We start from the raw sequence: 20,826 nt of genomic DNA, 5'->3' as shown, positions 1-20,826 counted from the left end.
TGCGGAGCCCCACAAGGGACTCAATCTCAAGACCCTGAGATCATGACCTGAGCTGAAACCAAGAGTCCGACACTCAACCAGTGGAGTCACCCAGGCTCCCCTAGAATAGGTTTTGAAATGGGTATTATCATCCCATTTGACACATAAGGAAATGGCGGTAAGGACAGGTCAAGGACTTGGGTTGCGTTCTAACACCTCAAAGAGCTCTACTTCGAATTAGGTCTGTTGGGTTTCAACACTGTGTCTTGGTGTTTAGGGAGGGACTCAAAAATGGAACGTAAGTAAGGTAGAGATGATATCTATGTCACTTCTCATTGCATCTCTAGGACATGCCTCAGCGCCTGGCACAATAGTAGGACTTCGGTATACATTTGTTCAACTAATAGATAAATGCCAGAGGACTGAAAGTATTTCATGGTGTTTAACTAGAAACCTTGGGTGTTCCCGGGGTGAAATCTGAAACTGGCCTGAAACATGGAGGGCAACGAGAGTCTGAAAAAGGAGGCAGACTGCTCTAGACTGGTAAACGTTCAGTAGGCCAGGGAACTTCCATCCGAGGCTGGTGTTGTGTGGCTACAAGATGAGTAGATATCCACACCCACCCACCAGAATCTTGAGAGTTTATATAGAGGCCTTAACTGTCACATGTCCAGTTCAGATGGTCTCAACAACACCCTAGTCTCTCAAGGCTACATCCTTGAAATGGCTCCTAGGGTAGGAACGGTGGATGGAATGTATAGGGCAAGGACAGGGGAGGGGGCGAGGTTGCCCCTGTGCAGCTTGTGGATCCAATGGTGGTTATACCCTCTCGAGGACCTCCTCCGACAGACTGGCACATACCTTATTTCATTCAAACAAGCTCAGATCCTGAGTTCACTGGGGTGGAAAGTATCACCGAATTTTACAAAATGAAGAAGCTGGAGCTCTGGGGTTAAGGAACTTCCTCAAGTTCAGGTTTTCTGACCACAGACTGAAGGATTTTTACTATAGCCTCACACTCCATGGATGGCTACTTACTTTTTGTAAATTCAAAGGATGTATAATGAATAACATCCTATTCTTTTTTATTATGTATATTTGATAAGCATTCCTGCAGAAAAGCCAGAATACATAGTCTGAGGGAGGGGTAGGATTCCTGCCTTAAAAAAATCAGTTTTTTGAAAAACTTTTACCTCTAATATATATTTACTCTAGAAAATTCAGAAAATAGAGATAAGCAAAATAAAATATGAAAATCACCCATCTTTTCTCTACATTAGAGAGACATATCATCTATACTTTTTTATGCATATATGTTTTTTAAAAAAGAGATCATGTTCTTACAATTTGCTTTTGAAATTTAATTCATTGTACACATCTTTATGTGTCAATAAGTCATTCCTACGTCCTAACTTGTAGTGGCTACAAAGTGATCTGTGGTATGAACATACTACTGTAATTTATTTAACCAATCCCTTATTGTTGGAGGGTTGTTTCTACATTTTTACTAATAAAGCAATATTACAATGAACATCCTTGAATATTTATCTTTGTGCATTTATTCTTGACCCATCATGTTGTAGCTGAATCTTCATCCAGAGAGGTGATGAAATTTATCTGAGATGCAGAACTTGGATCAGATGTGAAGGCTGTCAGGTTCCAGACTCACTGTTTTCCTGTTACGTCAGTGGAGGCCATGGACCTTGGCCGCCGGCTACGGCTATGTCCCCCTGTGGAAAGGGAGAGATTTGTGGCCTCTGCAGCCATTTAGCAACAGAGCTAAGCTACCCCCAGAAAAGAAAAGTCAAATTGAAAAAAGACAAATAAGGTTATTATTATTATTATTATTTTGCTTTAACACTGTTGTACAACTTTTTTTTAAAGCCTTTCTTTTTTTTTCTTCTGTAACATTATTTTCCCTTCCTTGGTTTCCTTCCTGGTTCTCTGATCCCAACTTTCTTTCTTCTTTTCTTCCTTCCTTCTTCCACCCTTCCTCCCTCCCTCTCCCTTCCTTCCTTCCTTCCTTCCTTCCTTCCTTCCTTCCTTCCTTCCTTCCTTCCTTCCTTCCCTCCTTCCTTCCCTCCTTCCTTCCTCCTACCTTCCTTTTCTACCTCCCTTCCTTGTTGATATTACTTGAGTTTCTATCTTCAAATTTCTTCTTTCTCTACTCTTTCCCTCTCTTAATGGCTTCATCTACCCCTTCCAGACAAATGACCTCCAAATCTGAAACTCCACTCCTGATGTCTCTCCCATAGACCAGTGCCGTGCTTCCTACTGGCTGTTAGAACATTGCGTTCCTGGAACCAGCATTTTTAATGAAAGCCATCCATTCCCTCAGACGAGAACCTTGAGCCGTCGGATTGCTCTCCTGCCTTCATGTAACCTCACACATCTTGCCAAGTCCAGTTAGTTCTGTTGCTGGCACTTAGCCTTTCTCCATAGTCCCACTACCTCTGCCCTGATTCTGATGTGCATTACCCTTTGCCTGGACTGTCCCAGTGGCCTCTCCCATGGCTGCCCCTCTTCTCTCCCTGGCCAATTCGTCTTGCCTGGGCTTGGCAAATTAATTTTCTGAATAGGGTCCAAAGCTATTAGCCTGGCCTTCAAACTTCTTTGTAATTTGACCCTAAACTACCTTCTTAACCTCATCTACCCTTTTTTTCTAGCATAGACATTGAGCTTCAGTCCAGCTGAACTCAATGAGGCTCCCATAACATACTCAGCTCCTAATTGGCTCTGAGTCTTGCTCAGGTCAGTTCCTGGGCCAGAAGTGCCTGGCCTTTTGAGATCTTAAAACATGAATGTCATCTCTCCTTAAACCAAGGTGATCTTGTCCTTCTTTGGGTCATCAGAACTGTTTGCTAAGCATCCACTGTACATACTTGTATGCATCTGTTATGTTCCACTCAGATTTGGAACTCCTTGTGAGTAGGAGCATGTATCTTTCTCAAACCCCAGCAATCCTAGCCCACTCCCCTTAACATGAGGGTCTCCCCCCACACTAGGTTCTCAGAGAGTATTTGTTGAGGAATTAAAACAATTTGGGATTTATAAAACTCAAGCTAAATTTATCAGAAATACAACCACAGTATAAAGCAAATTTTAAGGGCTTGCTGTTTTTAAAGCAAAACAAACTTTATATGTATTCATAAAGCTACTACTTGTCAAATCTCCCTGTTCAGTGTTCTGGCAACACATATGAGTGGGATTCAGAAATAGCTGGTCAGAAGGTCAGTAGAGTTGTCTGAAACGATCTACTTTGGTAAGTGAGAACCCTTTTCTCTGTCCTTAAAATATACTCTGCCCCATTACCTCCAATAGAAAGGTCAGAGGACTGGAGTCAGGACATTTGGCTTCTGTGATTTATAAACTGTGCAACCTTGGGCAACTTTCCTCACTTGTAACCTAGTGATGCCTACTATATATTCTTACTTAAGAATTGCATTTGGCTCTTGGTAACAGACATTTGATATGGTGGCTTAAAAAAAAGAAAGGTATCTTTTTGTTCCTTGTAAAAACATTCTGTAGATAGTCCCCAGCTCTACAGCCATCAGCAACCCCCGCTCCCACTCTCCATTTTTCCCTTTGGTGTGTGGTTTCCATCTTCACGTTAGCCTTGCCAAGAAAGATGGCTGCTTGAGCTCAGCCTCCATGTCAACATTCCCAGCGAAAACGTTCCCAAGGCGACCTTCTCCAGCTGCGTCAGCTTCCTGTCAACACTTTAAAAGAGTTTTTTTTCCTGGAAGTTCTGCCTAACCACTTTGACTTAGATATACTGTGGTGCTTCTCAGCCCCGGCTGTTTATTTGAAACATGTGAAGGCTTTAAAAATAGTACCTGTGCGAGGGCCTCACAGCCTAAGAGTGACATCAGAATCTCTGTGGTTGGGGTCAGGACTCGTATTTTAAAATGACCCCAACTGATCCAATTGCACAGTCGAGGTTGAGGGCCACTGAGCTAGGGTGACCATATAATTGGCCACCCAAATGGGGACTCTTGAGAGTGAAGGAGAGACAGCCGGCTTAAACAGGAGGGACAGGGACTCAGTGGAGTTCATCCTCTGCTGCTTCCTGTCAGGTGGCCAAGCGCCTTGATTTCTACTGCTCTGGAAGAAGAAAGAAGAGGAGAAAAGACTTTGGTGGGGTGCTCAGGATTTCCTTCCATTCCTACTCAAGCTTCTGGACAGGATTAGATGAGGTAAATGTACATGAAACCATTCTGTAAGCTGCAGTGTTCCAAAGACGTGTTTATAAATAAGATTGTCATAATTTAGTACAGATAGATACACAGGATGGCCTGAAGGAGCCCAGTTTGGAGTCCCTTAGTTAGCACAGGTTTGATTAATTTAGGCCTTACGGTCATTTTCTTAACAACGCTCACTGGGAGATGGTGGCTTGTGGTGGTTTTAGAATGTAGACTTTGGAGGCTCATAAAATCACCCTGGGTTTGAATCCCCACTTTTTTCCCAGCTTTGTCATTTAACTTCCCTAAATCACTTCAAAGTCTCCATGATATTACTTGGCTCAAACGGTTGTTACCAGGGTTAAGGAAGTTAACATGTGGAAAGGATTCAATTTAGGGCTTGGCTTATAATAAATGTTTAATAATTGGCCACTCTTTATTGCTCATAAGATTACTTTGAGGTCTGCAAAAAAAAAAAAAAAAAAAAAAAATCTTTTTTTCTGCCTCTCAAGAGTCTCAAGCATCAGGGGTATTTTCGGGCCGACACAGTCGGCTGGAGCCCTTTCTCCCTGCCTTCTGGCTGGGAAGTGAGCAGTGGAAAGAGGAATTGCAGATTCCAAATGTCTACCCATTCCCCATGGCCCCCTGTCCTAACTGACCCCCCAGCAAGGGTCTGGGTTGAAATACCAGTGGGGATCCCAGGCGGCTTAAGTGGCTAATAGCTAGTATTAAATTCATTATTTCAGCGACTTGGTCCACGCATCAGGAGATCTGTGGGTTTGAGATAACCTTTGCCTGTTGCGGTTTTGTCTCTAGTGATTCTTGCTTCTGGCCACTGTGTTCTGGTATAATCTCCCTTTCCATCCCCTCAGTTGCTAACTTGTAAACTTTCTTCCCTGGGGCTTGCTCCTCTAATCTTGCCTTCTCCGTGTTTTGCTGTAGTCTTGTCTTCCTTTATTCATTCTGCATTGCTTTTATCTCCTTACCTTTCCTCCTGCTGAGTGTAAACAAACCTTATGGCAAAAAAAAAAAAAAAGAAAAAAAAGAAGCCAGGAAGGATGCTGCCTAGTTCCTGGAAGGGGAAAAAAATCTTAGAGATGGTGCACTTTACTGTTGGCAGTCAAAATTCAGTACTTCCTACTTGTAGCATCATCATTGACTATATAAGGAAAATGTAAGAAGGGGAGTTTTATGTGGGGAGAGAAATTGGTTTTGAATTATTCTTTTGAGTTTGTTGATGGAACAACCATTACAAAGTCTAGAATTGTCTTCCTAGAGATGACATGTCTGATTGAGCTGAGTCTTTGGTGCCGGGTTGGCAGACCTTTTTCATAAAGGCCTGATGCTAAATACTGTAGGCTTGCAGGCCATACTTTCTCTCTGGCAACTTTGCTGGTACAGGGCAAAAGCAGCCACAGACAATGGGTCAACAATGAACGTGGCCCTGGACCAATAAAACTTTATTTACAGTTACTGAAATTTGAATTCCATATAATTTTCACAGGTCATGGTATTTATTCTTCTTTGGATTTTTTTTCCCCCCTAACCATTTAAAAATGTGCAAACCATTCTTAGAACAAAAAACGGGGGCGCCTGGGTGGCTCAGTTGGTTAAGCGACTGCCTTCGGCTCAGGTCATGATCCTGGAGTCCCGGGATCGAGTCCCGCATCGGGCTCCCTGCTCGGCAGGGAGTCTGCTTCTCCCTCTGACCCTCCCCCCTCTCATGTGCTTGCTCTCTCTCATTCTCTCTCTCAAATAAATAAAATCTTTATTAAAAAAAAAAAAGAACAAAAAACGGTGGGCGGGACATGGCCTCTCATTTTCAGACTCCTTCCTGCTGGTAGTGAACTCAAAGGAGCACACTGATTGCCTGTGGTTAGAAAACCTTCGTTCCAGTCACTTCATTTCAAGTCCAGACTCAGTTTCCTCATTTGCAAGATCAGTTGAAGTGATAACATTACATGCTGGAGAGGATGTGGGCAACAGGAATTCTCATTTGTTGCTGGTGGGGAATGCAAAATGGTACAGCCATTGAGGAAGACAGTGTGGCAGTTTTGTACAAAATTAAACATACTCTTGCCATACAATTCAGTGAATCTTGCTCCTTGGTATTTTCTCAAATGAGCTGAAAATGTATGTTCACATGAAAACCTGTACACAGATGTTTATAGCAACTTTATTCATAATGGCTCAAACTTGGAAACAATCAGGTGTCCTTCAGTAGGTAAATGGATAAGTAAACTGTGGCATATCCAGACAATGGAATACTATTCAGTGTTAAAAAGAAATGAGCTATCAAGCCATGAAAAGACATGGAGGAAGGTTAAGTGCATATTACTATGTGAAAGAAGCCAATATGAAAAGGCTACATTATGTATAGTTCCAACTATGTGACATTTTGGAAAAAGCAGAACTATGGGGACAGGAAAAAGATCAGGGGTTGCCAAGGATTAGAGGGGAGGGAGGGATGAACAGATGAACAGGATTTTTAGGGCAGAGAAATTATTCTGTAGGACACTACAATGGTGGATACCTGCTATTATACATTTATCGAAACCCATAGAATGTATAACACCAAGAGGGAACCCTGTTGGAAACTGTGGACCTTGGCGATAATGATATGTCAGTTTAAGTTCATTTACTATAACCAAGGCAGACGTCTCTTTTTGGGGGGGCAGGGAGGCTGTATAGATGTGTGGGGACAGGTGTGGGCTTTCTGAACAGTTTTTCTGTGAACCTAAAACTGCTCTAAAAAAATAGTCTATTAAAAAAATCAGGTTAATGAAGTTTGCTCAGTCTAACTCATGGCTGTCCAGCATATCTAATGAGTTCGTTGTAAAGCACCAAGTAAATAAGAAGTTGCTGCCCAAATGTTAGTTACTGAGCAGAAGTAAGCTCTACTCCTTTCCTCTAAGATGTTCCAAGTAACAAGGGTCCGGAGAGATGTCTCCTGAACAAGAACATCTCTGGGTACCTCTTGGAGATTAGCAATGTGGGCACTAACTTCCAAGAAGGCTTGTCATTCAAAACACCCACTACCAAGTGCAAAAACCTGGTTAAGGTTTAACCAAGTATTTCCCAAACACATGTGTGACTTCAAAGACCATTAACAAATGCAAAACACCATTAAAATTTGGCAGCGTGGGAGTCTGCTGATGCTCTTTGGGAAAAGCTAATCTCAGGCATTTCAGTAAATGCCATAGAAAAGATAAACACACAAGAAACTTACCTTCAAGAAGCTGCAAATCTAGCAGAGAGAAAAAAGGCAAGGACTTGTCTCATACTAACATTTCCTCTATTGCTATTTGACGTTACCTAACATGTTATTATATTTTATTAGAAAATTATGAGCCGTTGGCAAATGTATGGGCTTAAGCTGCCTTTTTAAGTTACATTATCTCATTAATTTTTTTTCACAATTTATTTCAATAGTAACAGATCACTGAAATGGAAAGACAAGTTAATGGAGGAATCCGTTTCTGTTACAGATACTTGGTTTGCTCTGTACTCACTATGTAAAGAGAGATGTACATAGAATTGTAGTTCTCGATATAGAAGCACACACATATTAGTGGATTAATTTAATTTATTAGTGAAGTTAATGAGTTGTTAGTCTCTTTGGCGTTGTTTGGGAGGAAAATCAACTATCCTAAAATAGATGCATCTCTGAGTTGCTCACTCTGCAGGAGCCAAGTTGGGAGTTGCCCACGGCAGGAAGCAGTTTGGCTGTCCTCTCTTTTGCAGTGCACATGGTTTTCTTGTCCCAACAGAGCACCCTGCTTTTGGTGCCCTAGTAACGAGTGCCTTCTCTTCAAGATGCACGTCACCCCAAAAGTGAATTGTGCATATCCTGCATGGCTTATATTTTAACCAGGCCATCCCAAATGCATCCTCCAGCATAAAGAAAGATCTGTCTAGCTCTTGAATGTGATGTGAATAAAGAACAGCAGTTTAATGTTATTTACACTGGTAGGCAGATGCTCTACCACGATAGAACACTGTCAGGGCCCTTGAGAGTAAGTGGTTTCTTTTCCTCTATAGCTGGCAACAATGGTATCTATTACCTTGATAGCACTTTATAGTCTATGTTGCCCCTTTAATTGTTTAAGAATTGGGCAAGTGCATCAGGAAAAAGTCCTTTGCACATGAAGCAGTGAGGCCCAGAGCTGTTGAAAAACGGGCCCAAGGCTCGCGGCTAGAAGGGGCTGGAGCTGGGTTTTGAAATCTACTCTCAGCTTCAGCTTCTTTCAACTCTATCTGCTGCTTTCTCAGAGATGGATGTCCCATGGCTGGATGGGTCATAGTGAGCTTATCAGTACCACGTATTTAGATCACATCTGAGATGCCTACCTCAGAGAATCACCTCATAGCTAAAGTTCTTTTATTCATCTTGAAACTTTGTCTTGGTAAATTCAAAGCTCTTAAAAAAGCTTTCATTAGAAAACATTTCAAAACTATTCAAGAGTAGAGAGAAGAGTATAATTACTCTCTATGATCCAATTTCCCAGTTTTAACAACTAGCAACACATGGGCAAGCTTGTTTCAACTCTACCCCCACCTCAATTAGATTAATTTGAAAATCTCAGATACCATAATTTCTTCTGTAAATACTTAAGGATATGTCTCTAAGAGATAAAGTTTTCTGATTTTTTTTTTCTCTGCTTAACAAAGCACCTCCAAACTTAGGGGCTTAAAATAGTAGCTCACTGTGATCTCTCGTGGTTCTGTGGGCTGACCAGGCTTGGCTGAGCAGCTTTCATTTGGGGGCTCTATTTCGATGTTCATCAGGTTTCAGTTGGGGCTGCAATCATCTGAAGCTATGATGGGGCTGATACCAAACGTGGCTCACTCATGTGACTCTCAGCTGGGGACTCAAGAGGGGCTGGTGACTCTTCAGTTCCTCTGCATGTGGCTTGGTTTCTCCCAGCATGGCTGCTGGGTTCTAAGAGGGAATGTCCCATGAACAGGAGTTCTAAGACACTTGAGCAGAAGCTGTAAGGCTTCTTATGACCTAAACTTGGAGCTTATGACCATCGCTTCCATCACATTCCATTGGAGAAGGGAGTCATGACAGTGCCCCAAAGTCAATGGGAGCTCCACTCTACCTCCCAGTGGGGGGAGCAGCTAAAAACTCAAAGAGTAATTCCTTAATATCACAAATATCCATGCATGTTCACATGCCTCATTTGTTTATTTTTTTATTATGTTATGTTATTCACATGCCTCATTTGAACTAGTGGTGTTTTACATTTGGTTTGTTCAAAGCAGGATCAAGAAGAAGTCCACACATTGCATTGGGTGGATATGGCTTTCGTGTTTCTTTTAATCTAAGATATCCCTCTCTGTGTTTATTCTTTGCTTAAAATTTATTGTTGAAGAAGCAGATTGTTTGTTCTGTTGAATTTCTTAACAATGTGGATTTTGCTGCTTGTGTCCCTGGTGTTCCTTGGTCCCTTTTATTTTTCTCTTGTAGACTCTTAGATCCTTGATCAAGTTCAGGTCCACAGTTTTGGTAAAAACACATCCTAGGTAGTGTGATGTGTACTTCTTACTGCATCACACCAGGAGGCGCAAAATCCGTTTGTCTCTCCTTGGTGATGTTAAAATTGATTTGTGGGTTCAGGTGTTGAAGCCAGAGCTCCTTACTCCAATTGAGCCTTCTTAGAAAAAGCTTCTAAACAGTTGCTCCTCTTTTGCAGGTTCAGGAAATGGAATGAGTCTATATTTATAGACCCATGTCTTCATTTACTCTGTGCTAACCATGTGCCAGACATCACATCAGATACTTAAATGACGTGACTGATTTATTTTTCATAACAAACCCAATAAAAGAGGAATTATGATTATCTTCATTTTACAGAACAGGGAACTGAGGCACACATGCCCTGTGCCCGACATCCAGGCAGTGGATGCCTTCTGATTAGTTCTCCTTTACAAAAGGGATGGATTTTCATTTTCAAAATCCTAGGGGAAACCAACATAAGTCCATGAGAAAGGGAACAAGGTCATTGGGTGGGGGGGTGGGGAGTGGCAAACAAGGGATTCACACACTCCTTTTAAAATCTGGAGTCACCATCCTGAATCCAGAGGCCTGTGAGGCAAATTCTGCTCCAGCCTCCCAGTGTAGGAGAATGAGTTATTCAACAATAACATTTCCCTTCCCTGCAGCATCCCCTGTGTCGTGGGGTCAGCAGGGCGTGGCCTCCCGCCTCTGTTAAGGATGTGAGGGTGACTCCCAGTTTCACATTTGTGCTACTCAGCTTTACCCAGACAGGAGGCTCAGAAATGACAATTTTATTTTAAAGAAAATATTTTCAAATGCAATTTGCAGTTTGTACATGAAGAGTAATGAGCAAAATGGATGCAGCTGTCTTTTAACTTAACCCTGCAGTGCCACCCCAGTTTGCTTTCCTACCCAAGGGATCATGTAGGCAGCTTCTGTGCCTTTCTTCGGGACTTTGGAGCCTCTGAGCTTCAGAGGCAGTGGAGCTGGGCTAAAAGGTGGGCATGTGCCCGGTGGTGCCAGGTATCTAGGGCTGCCATAGCCGAAAAAGAAAAGCCTGGAAAGAACAGAACCCAGAAATGAGCAGTGAGGGCCAGCTAGCGGAACCCTGAGGGTGCTGTCCCACAGCAGGAATGCTTTCCTTTCTCCAGGGAACATTTCTGAAGGACACAGCAGCATTTCTTCCATCTCTGTAGGGCTCTTCGGAGCCACCTTAGTGCTGGATGTCCAGTCTCACGTGGTCTAAAGCAGCTTCTGTGTTCTGGTCATTCTGTGAGGTTGTTCTCTGCCTTCTCGTGCAAGTCCTTCTGCACTGTTGGGGCTGAGTGGAGCCAGCTCTATCCTCCCTGCAGGACTCAACATTCTGGAGCCTCTGACCTTCCCCCTTGGTCATGTGCATACCCAGCTGTGGGGTCTAGGCTCATGGGCACTGCACGTTGACAAAGCCAATTTCTTAATAGTGCTTGAAGGGAGTGGGGAAATTAGTTGTAATGTATAAGATGCCATTTCTTGGCACTCCTAGCATTTGCTCTTAGTTATTTTAAAGGACACTGAGTGACTTAAATCAGGGTAAGTCCACACCTGGTTACAAGGACAGAGACCCAGGCACGCATGCACACACCCACACAGTTAACTTTTTGGCATTCCGATATTCATCTCCCTAAGCAGAACAGTGATTGGTGTGTATCACTCAGGGAAAAAGGGAGCTATCTCAGATGGAACACGGGGACACAGATTCCCAAGAAGTTTTCATGGTCCAGTGAAGGACACAGAATCCACTTGCAACACATCATGGCTTTCACCTGCACTTTAGTTTCTGCAGGGCTGGGGCTATGGCTGCAACGTGGAGGTTCCAAGCTAACTTGAATGTATTAGCCACTCAGGCCGGGGCGGTGGTGGTTGGTTTTTTTTTTTTAAGATTTATTTATTTATTTGAGAGAGAGAGAGCGCTCAGTGGGGAGGGGCAGAGGGAGAAGGAGAGAGTCCTAAGCAGACTCTGCACTGAGTGTGAAGCCTGATGTGGAGCTTGATCTCACGACTCTGAGATCATGACCTGAGCTGAAACCAAGAGTCAGACACTTAACCGACTGAGCCCCCAGGCGCCCAGGGCCAGAGCTTCTTTAATGACCAAGCAGTTGTCTCATTAAGAACATGGTAGCATTTTATGTGAAACACTGTGGTGGTTGCTTATTTCTTTTCTTTCTTTCTTTTTTTAATTAAAAAGAATATTGTATTTATTTGTGTGTGTGTGTGTGAGAGAGAGAGAGAGAGCACAAGCAGGGGGAGTGGCAGGCAGAGGGAGAAGCAGGTTCCCCGCTGGGCAGAGAGCCCGATGCGGGACTCCATTCCAGGACCCTGGGATCACGACCTGAGCTGAAGGCAGACACTTAACTGACTCCACCCAGGTGCCCCAGTTGCTTATTTCTTAAAATACTTTTCTGTAGCGTGTATCTTTCTCATGGACAAAGAGCCCTTGAATAGCATTATTTGCTTGCCTGGTGTCTTGTGACTTAGGAATTGAGCCTTGTACTCTGTATGAGAACAGCAGGGAGGAAAAGGAAGGAAGGAAGGAAAAAGAGGAGGGCTCGAGACAGGGAGGGAAGAAGGAAAGAAGAATGAATGAAGGAGAGAAGGAAGGAAGGAGGAAAGAAGGAAGGAAAGGAAAAGAAAAAACATGCTGAATCCTTATAATAATCTAACCGTGGGCAGTTCATTAGAGCGGAGTTGAATAAATCATTGTTGATTTGTTTTTACCTCTCATGTCTTTTTCCTGAGCCACACTGGCTACTTGGAGGCCGCCATTGGGTCTGTCTCCATCTTGGGGTAGTGGTGCGAAGTCTCAGGTGGGGCAGAATCCCGGGCTGTGATGTAATGAGAGTTTCTACCTCATGCTTGTATGTCATTCACACAAGTGGAGCATCATGGGAGCTGGACCAGATTGATGTCCCCTCTAAGAATAGCACTGATTATAGAACAGATTTTCCCATATACAGAGCCATTTTTAATTCTCTCCCTACCACAGCTGCCAGCCTGCAGAGATAATTCCTTCTAGCAGAATAGCTCTAGATTATTATAGGGAAATCAAATTTGCATAAAAGCACTCTTTCTTCTTTCTCTCCCTTTCTATCTAAGTTACTAAACAGATACTGTCAATTACTTTTGTTGGAAGAGATTTTGGGGGGGGAAGGGAAAATACATTGTTTTTTGGAAAAATGCCACGTGAAAACTTTCTATACAACTTTAACAGGTTCGGAGGGCTAGCATTTAGTGTGACACTTCACATTTGATGGATGCTTCACTATTTTCAAAATGCTTTTCAGTCCAACAAACTTTTTTTTTTTTAAAGATTTTATTTATTCATTTGACAGAGAGACACACAGAGAGAGGGAACACAAGCGGGGAAGCGGGAGAGGGAGAAGCAGGCTTCCCACAGAGCAGGGAGCCCGATGCGGGGCTCGATCCCAGGACCCTGGGATCATGACCTGAGCCGAAGGCAGACGCTTAACCGACTGAGCCACTCAGGCGCCCCAGCCAACAAACTTTTTGTATATATTTTATTTTATCTTGATGGGGCACAGCCCCTGGGGACATAAAAGAATGAATGGCCCTTGTTTTTGAAAAGCTTATTTTATTTGATTGATGGAAAATATACATGAAAACAATAAGGCAGTCATCACTAGGTCCATTTTGCAGATGAGGAAACTGAGGGCCAGGGAAACTTCAGTGACCTTTTGAAAGTGTGCATAACTGGTAAGCAAAGGATTGAGAGGTCAGGTCTTTATAGTCTTGTTTGGGCTTGCTGTGGGAACCATGACATCACTCAGGAGGGGAAAGGTTGCAGCTGCAAATTGACAGCTTGTCGTTGTTTGGCCAAACCTTTTTTTTTTTTTTTTTTAGATTTATTTATTTATTTGAGAGAGAGAGTGAGCGGGGAAAGGGGCAGAGGAAGACAAAGAATCCACAAGCAGATTCCCCTCTGAGCGCAGAGCCTGACTCGGGGCTTGATCCCAGGACACTGAGATCATGACCTGAGCTGAAACCAAGAGTCAGCTGCTTAAGCGACTGAGCCACCCAGGTGCCCCTTGGCCAAACTTTTTAATTTGACATTGAAAAGAAGTCCAGAAGATTTTACTCCCCCCCAATCCCACCCCCCCCCAAAAGAATGGACTTCTGGTTTCTTTGAAAAAATATTATACAATCTGTCAACAGCAGGTCTATATTCCATCAGGGTGAGACTGGCTCCATCAGACTGGGCACAGACAGTGGCCACTACTCCCCACCTCCCTATGTCCACATCACTCATTTAAGTACCAGCTTTTGGCCCAGAAGGCTTTGTGTTGTCCCCTGTGCTAAATCTGGGAGGACACAGCAATGTGGGTGCTTTGTCCTGGGAGCAGCATTCTTGCACTGTTTTAAAAATCATCTTCTAGGGACGCCTGGGTGGCTCAGTCGGTTAAGCGCCTGCCTTCGGCTCAGGTCATGATCCCAGGGTCCTGGGATCGAGTCCCACATCGGGCTCCCTGCTCCGCGGGGAGCCTGCTTCTCCCTCTGCCCCTGTCTCTCTCTCTGTCTCTCATGAATAAATTAAAAAAAAAAAAAGATTCTTTAAAAATCATCTTCTAGGTTTTCTATCATCTCTCTCTCTCTTTTTTTTTTCCAGCTTTTAGAAAAAGTTGGCAATTTTCAACTTAAAAAAAAAAAAATGGCCCCCTGTGGGTTCCCAGTCCTGATGACTCAGGATTTAGAGACTTGTGAGAGATTTTTACTTTACTAGACACTGTAGGCTGATACTCTATGTGTGTTCTTAAAAAGGCTTTTGTGGCTATTTTTTATTTAATTGCATTCTCTTTTCTAACCTGTTTGACGCCACCTTCTGGGAGATGAAGAGCATGAAGGCAGAGGTCTGTTTAGTTCCAACTTCTGCGTTTGGTCTCCGATTTTCTGATTTCATTGGGCAGACTTCTATGCTGAATGTAGGTTCTTAGGAAAATGAGGATTAGGTGCCTGTAAGAAGGAAATAGAGAGACAGTCGTGGTGTTGAAACTCCTAGCTAGAAGGTGTTGCTAAGTTCTAATTTACTGTGAAAGCTTGATTAAGTCATTGATTTAACCATGGAAGTCACAGGCTAGACGATTCACCCAGGAATCTGAAAACAGCACCAGGCGTAAGAGACCTGAGAAATGACCGTATGCAGCAGGCTGCATGTATGCAGTGGTTTCTGAGCCCACCTCTGGTATACCTCTTCCTGGTACTAAGCTGTCACCTCTTCGTTCCATCAGAGTTGAGGCTCCCGCATTGGGCAGAGGTTGTTTTCAGTGCTTTTTGCGTAATCTTGCAACTCCGCATTTCCAAATCCGGGGGTTCTGAACACCACCTGCCTCCTGAGAAAGTGGCTGTGAGCACACAGTATGGTTTGATTTCAAAGCTAGTGACAGCCTTCTTGTCCCCCATGTACTCTCATTTCTTCTTGGCGATTAAAATTCCACTTCAGTTGCGCTGTTTTGGCTTTAGGCTTTGCTTCTGTGTTAAAAATCAGTTACCAACCTTTCCAGTTGCAGAGTTTGCAGAACGCATTCATACACCGTGTCTCCTTTGATCTTCACTATAGCTCCGTGTGGTAGAGAGTGCCATTGTGCGATCTGGGAACTAGAGATGCTAAGGTTTGAGTCCCAGCGGAAACTCATTAGCTGTGTGATGTCAAATCAGGGATACAATCCCTCGGAACTTACTTTCTTTTCCTATATACAGAAGATTAAAATTTACAGAGTGATTGTAAACATTAGAGAGAATATTTCCATCCATCCATCCATCCATTATTTTTTTTTTTAAGATTTTATTTATTTATTCACAAGAGACAGAGACAGAGAGAGAGAGAAGCAGAGGGAGAAACAGGCTCCCAAGGAGCAGGGAGCCCGATGTGGGACTCGATCCCAGGACCCTGGGATCATGACCTGAGCCGAAGGCAGACGCTTAACCATCTGAGCCACCCAGGCGCCCCCATCCATCCATTATTATGTTTCCCCAGTTCTCTGGGGAAAGGGACCTCATTGTTATTGCAACCCGAGTCCTTGTTTTGCACTCGCCATGTCTGGTGTGCACAGTTGGAGGCGAATGTCTTAGTCTGTGTGGGCTGCTATAATGGAATATCATAAACTGGGTGGCTTAAACAACAGATGTTTATTTCTTGCAATTCTAGAGGCTGGGAAGTCCAAGATCAAGGCGCCAGTGGATTGGGTGTTTGGTAAGAGCTCGCTTCCTAGTCCATAGCCAGCTCTCCCAGGGGTGAGGGGTGAGGGAGCTCTCTGGGCTTTCTGTTATAATCCCATTCTGTCTTCACCTCCCAGCTGTTTGTCCACAGCCTCCATTTTGAACTGATGGTGAGCGCAGGCAGGTCGTGCAGGGGGGCAGGCCGGGAGTTTCCCTTGGTGTATTCTGGCTCCCTTTCAACCAAATAGAGCCCTAGTTGGCAGTCCTGTCCTTGCCTGGGTGGGGTGAGACCACTCAGATTTGAGGAACAGGCTTCAGAGTTGCCATGGAGATGTTGCTGTATGTCAAACTTCTGCTCTGTGGCAAGCATCTGTAGTCAAACTGCCTGGGTTCAAGTCCCAGCTCTGCTTCTTATAAACCAAGTAGTTCAACTTCTTTAAACTCCAGTTTCTTCAGCTGAAAAAGTGGGGATGGCAATAGCTAAGGCTTGTATATAACATTTACTATGTTCTAGGAACTTCACACATGCCAATTCATTTATCCCCACATCAGCTCTGTGAGTTGGTTAGTATTGTTATGTCTATTTGTAGGTATTGAGGCATAGAGAGATTAACTAGGTTGCTCAAGGTAAATGGCAATGCTGGGATTCAGACCCAGGCAGATTGATTCCAGGGATCTGCGATCTCAACCACTCTTCTCCTTCCTTAATAGGGTGGGATACTAAGCATCACGCTTGGCACACAATATGTGCTTGGTAAACATGTTTTTTACAAGTGAAAAAAAATGTTTTTTACAAGATCTTATTTATTTATTTGACAGAGAGAGACACAGCGAGAGAGGGAACACAAGCAGAGGGAGTGGGAGAGGGAGAAGCAGGCCTCCCCCAGAGCAGGGAGCCCAATGTGGGACTTGATCCCAGGACCCTGGGATCATGACCCGAGCTGAAGGCAGACGCTCAATGACTAAGCCACCCAGGTGCCCCACAAGTGAAAATTTTTAATTTTGTTCATCAAGTACTTACTTCTTCCTTCATGATCGCTTCCTATCATTTAAGTCACAAATCCACCACTCTTTTGGATGTCAACTACATTTACTTATTCTTTTCCTAGCTTTCATCATTTGAATTTTTATATTTAATTATTTGAGTCACAAAAAGTATACACTTAAAAATGTTTATTTGTTACTTTACTGCGGTAAGAACATTTAACACAAGACCTACCTTTTAAACAGGCTTTTAAGTGTAGAACACATTGCTGTACAGCACATCTCTAGAGCTTATTCATCTTACTCGACTGAAACTTTATTCCTATTGATTAGTAACTCCCGAACTTCCCCTTCCTTAGCCTTTGGTAACAGTATATGTTCAGTAAATAATAACCATCATTCTCAGCCCTGATGAGTGGATCTTTCTTTCTGGAGCTGTAAGCAATAGGGGCCTTAGAACAGCAGGCTTCAGGCTTGGTGGGGTATCCCTTAGAGATCTCAGACTCATGGGTACACATATCCGTCTTGGCCTCATGCTGGAAGTTTGAAACCTAATGCTCATGATACCCTTGTGGCAATACTAATATTTACTGTAAATATAAAATATTTATTAAGTACCTACTTAGACCTGGTGCATTTTCAGATGTTCCGGATACAAACAAACAACCTGAATCATGCCCCTCTGGAGTTTTAAGTTTAAAACAAAGGATGCTCCATTTGTCCTGCATTGATTTTAGTTTTCAGTCAATTGGCATACGTACCTCACATTTTGCGTAGATGCTTTTAAAAATCATCACTATCGGGGCACCTGGGTGGCTCAGTTGGTTAAGCGACTGCCTTCGGCTCGGGTCATGGTCCTGGAGTCCCGGGATCGAGTCCCGCATCGGGCTCCCTGCTCGGCGGGGAGCCTGCTTCTCCCTCTGACCCTCCCCCCTCTCGTGTGCTCTCTCTCATTCTCTCTCAAATAAATAAATAAAATCTTTAAAAAAAAAAAACATCACTATCGTCATCATCATGATTATCGTCATCCTCCCCACCATCATCATAACAAGCTCTTACTATGTGCTCAGTGCTATGTGCTTTGCCTGAACCATCTCATTTAATCTTCACATTAGAACATAAAATGAAGATGTCTGCAAATTAGTCACCTACAAATTGAAGCACATGTTGTGTAAATATCATTGCTAGCAATAGTTACAATGGAGGGAAGGGGAGAGAAATGTATCTCAGCTCTTTGAATATTTAAGAATTGCTCTATAGAATATTTGAAGAGATTCCTTTGGTGTAAATGCCCATATGCATAGAATAATAGGAGATAATGAAGAGAATATAAAAATATTGACAAAACTGTACTCATTTCTAAACTATTGCCTGGTAGACATGGGTATTTCAACTTTGTTGATATAAATATTTAATGAGCACCTACTGTGTTCCGGCACCTTGATATTCTCCCACACCCCACTTTCTCTGCTCACCTATGGAAGTTCTTGTCTTTTATATAATACTCTTTCACTCTGGTAGTGAATTAATAGTTAATTTCAGTCTCAGTGAAAGGTAGGGATTTTCCTGGAGCTGCCTCTCAGTGTTGAATAATTTTTAGTGACGGAAAAAGCAATACGATGTGTCAGGGAATTTTTAGGATAGACAATAGATGAGACTCTCCCCATTTTGTAGGTTCTTTTGTACTTAGATTTTTTTCTGATTATAACAATAACATCAACCCAAACTTCCAATTCTGGCTATATGGGTGGCAGACCAGATAGTCTCACAAATTATTCTGCTGAAATAACCTAAGAATGCTGGATAAAGTATAGCTAACATTTTTATAATATCTGCAAAAAGAGCGAGTGTGGTTTCCAGGGTCTAAAAATAAATAAGGTGATGGAAAGTGGATGTGAAACATAATCTAATGTTCTGCCCTGAGGGTGTTTGCTGAGAGCAGAAACGTAGATTCTGAAATTTTGACTACTGTGCTATGGACCAGAAGCCAGGATTTGGGCCCTCGCAATGTGGGAAGTTGAAACTGAGACCCTCATCTGAAGCTAGAGCCCTTAAGGGGCTGTATCCTCTATGGAAAAGTGAGTTAGAAAAAAAATCCCCATGTTGACCAAGAGATGTATCTTAGCCTCAGCTCTCACTGGGGAAAAATGTCTCTCTTTCCCCCAAATTTAAAAACAGCCCCACCCTCATTTGGCTTTAAGGTTGAATTTATACTGTCTGAGTGATCTAGATGAGATATTAATTTTAGAGGGCCTGGATTGATGGTACTCAGAGTGCTTAGAAATGGGGATGTAAAAAAAAAAAATAAATAAATAAATAAAAAAAGAAATGGGGATGTAAATACTCTCTGGAGAAATGCACCTTTATCCCAGACCCTGTGGCACTTTACAGTTTCAGATAAGTCTCATGTGATTGCACAATCCAGAATTACAGACACACAAAGAATTTAACTGTTATGTATTTAAGAGTCAAGGGAAACAACAAATAGCAGAATAAGACCCTCAAATATTTCATACATTGGAGTTACAATGATACAGAAGAGGATACAGAAATAAGATAAGCTAAAAATGTTCAGTGAAATAATAGAACTGAAAACATGAGTAAATGAATTAACTAATCTCAAGTAATATGTGTAATCAAAAGTCTGTCAAAAAGTCTGTCAAGAGAGAATTCGGAAAAAGCCCAAGTAGAACATCTAGAAATAAATATAGAATTAGTGAAAGAAAAAGTAAAACATCCTTTTTGTAAGAAATTTAAAAAGAATAAACCATTATTCTATCACTAAGAGGATATTAATACTTTTAAGTGATTCTTCAAGCCCTTTTTCTGTGCATTTTTACAAAGTACACATTGTATTCCATATGAGTATGATTTTTATGTTATCATTTTCTCTATATATAATAAGCATTTTCATATCATTGTACTGTATAATATATGTTAATTAAGAAAGACCATAATATAAATGTTTCCCTATAGTTGGATTTATTTATTTATTCATTTACTTACTATTTATTTATTTATTTGCAAAGAACATCTCAGCGGCACCTCCCCCTTTATTTAATTGTAGTATAATTGACACACAAGCCTTCTTAATACTTAGGCTAGGAACTGGCACAGTGTTACTTTCTCTACATTCTACAGATTTAAGTGAATCATATGGCAAACTCAGATGAGGAGGGACTATATAGGATATGGATAATGAAAGACATGGTTCTTTAGGGACCCAGCTATCACATAGATAGTGTCTTGTTTTCCTTTTTTGTGCAATGGTAGCATATTTGACACTGTTCTGCATCTTCCTTTTTTTGGTAAAACATTTTACAGTACATTCAGTATTAACACATGTATTATTTGGGATTAGGATTTGGCTCAAGTAAAATTACAAATTATAGTGGTTTAAGCTAAATAGAAATTGGTCTTTTTTAAAGATTATTTATTTATTTATTTTTAAAGAGTTTATTTATTTATTTGAGGGAAGGAGGGAGAGAGAGATTGAGAGAACGAGTAGGAGGAGGGGCAGAAGGAGAAGCAGACTCCCTGCAGAGCAGGGAGCGCGGTGTGGGACTTGATCCCAGGACCCTGGGATCATGACCTGAGCCGAAGGCAGATGCTTAACCAACTGAGCAACACAGGTACCCAAGATTTTTTTATTTTTTAAGTAATCTCTACACCCAATGTGGGGCTCGAACTTGCAGCTCCAAGATCAAGAGTCCCAGGCTTTACTGACTGAGCCAGCCAGGTACCCCAGAAGTTTGTCTTCTGAACTTAAGAAGTCTGGACGTGGTTGATCCAGCTCCTTGTATTTTGTTGTGCCACTGTGTGTGACTTGACTTCCATTCTCAAGCCACCCCAATATCTAAGATGGCTGATGGAGTTGTAGCCATCCAGTTGCATTCCAGCCAGTAGCAAAGAAGGAGACAAGGGGGAAGAAGGTATATTTTTAAGGGCACTATCTGGAATTTGCATTGATCT

The 20,826-nt window shown here is 42.4% G+C and overlaps 1 non-coding gene across 1 annotated transcript; it reads right to left on the bottom strand.

Annotated features, from left to right (window-relative positions):
- Positions 1 to 19,696: 19,696 nt before the first annotated feature.
- Positions 19,697 to 19,779, bottom strand: LOC123849169 (small nucleolar RNA SNORD115). Its single transcript, XR_006791995.1, has one exon. It is a non-coding gene; the product is annotated as a small nucleolar RNA SNORD115 (small nucleolar RNA).
- Positions 19,780 to 20,826: the final 1,047 nt, after the last annotated feature.

The sequence above is a fragment of the Mirounga angustirostris genome, unplaced genomic scaffold (genome assembly GCF_029215605.1).
Source record: "Mirounga angustirostris isolate CCGP_5_RB_7025 unplaced genomic scaffold, mMirAng1.0.hap1 SCAF_2, whole genome shotgun sequence".
Lineage (NCBI taxonomy): Eukaryota > Metazoa > Chordata > Mammalia > Carnivora > Phocidae > Mirounga > Mirounga angustirostris.
Note: the sequence above shows the minus strand (reverse complement) of the source record. Positions and strands in the feature narration are given on the sequence as shown.